Source organism: Sinocyclocheilus grahami, unplaced genomic scaffold, assembly GCF_001515645.1.
Source record: "Sinocyclocheilus grahami isolate Dianchi unplaced genomic scaffold, SAMN03320097.WGS_v1.1 scaffold1572.1, whole genome shotgun sequence".
Lineage (NCBI taxonomy): Eukaryota > Metazoa > Chordata > Actinopteri > Cypriniformes > Cyprinidae > Sinocyclocheilus > Sinocyclocheilus grahami.
Window position 1 is genome coordinate 55,943 of NW_015506751.1, and position 531 is coordinate 56,473.

Here is a 531-nt window from a genome sequence, read left to right on the forward strand (position 1 = left end):
AAAAGATACATTCCTGCAGTACCGTTATCAATAACGCCACCTTGGATGTTTCCTGCAGTATTTATAGATTTTATATGCTGGAGTTAATGAAAGAACCTGAAAACATTGTAGCTGTTGTTGAAGATAGACTACAAACTGTATATCAAGTATTTGCTCCAGTATATACTGATGGATCTAAAGATCCTAATACAGGGAGAACAGGTTTTGCATTCAGTATTCCATCCTTAAACATTTCTGTTAACAGGAGAGCATCAGATCATTTATCAGTGTACACAGTAGAGATGATAGCAATAGCAACAGCACTACAGTGGATAGAGGAGACTCACATCAAAAAGGTTATACTTTGTACAGATTCATGTTCGGCATTAAAGTCATTGCAATCATTCACATCTCATAGTAGACAGGATATAGTAAATGAGATATATGAGAATCTGTATAGATTTAAGAATATGAACATCATGATAATATTTATGTGGATACCAGCTCATAGGGGGATAAAGGGTAATGAAAAGGTTGATGGATTAGCAAAAC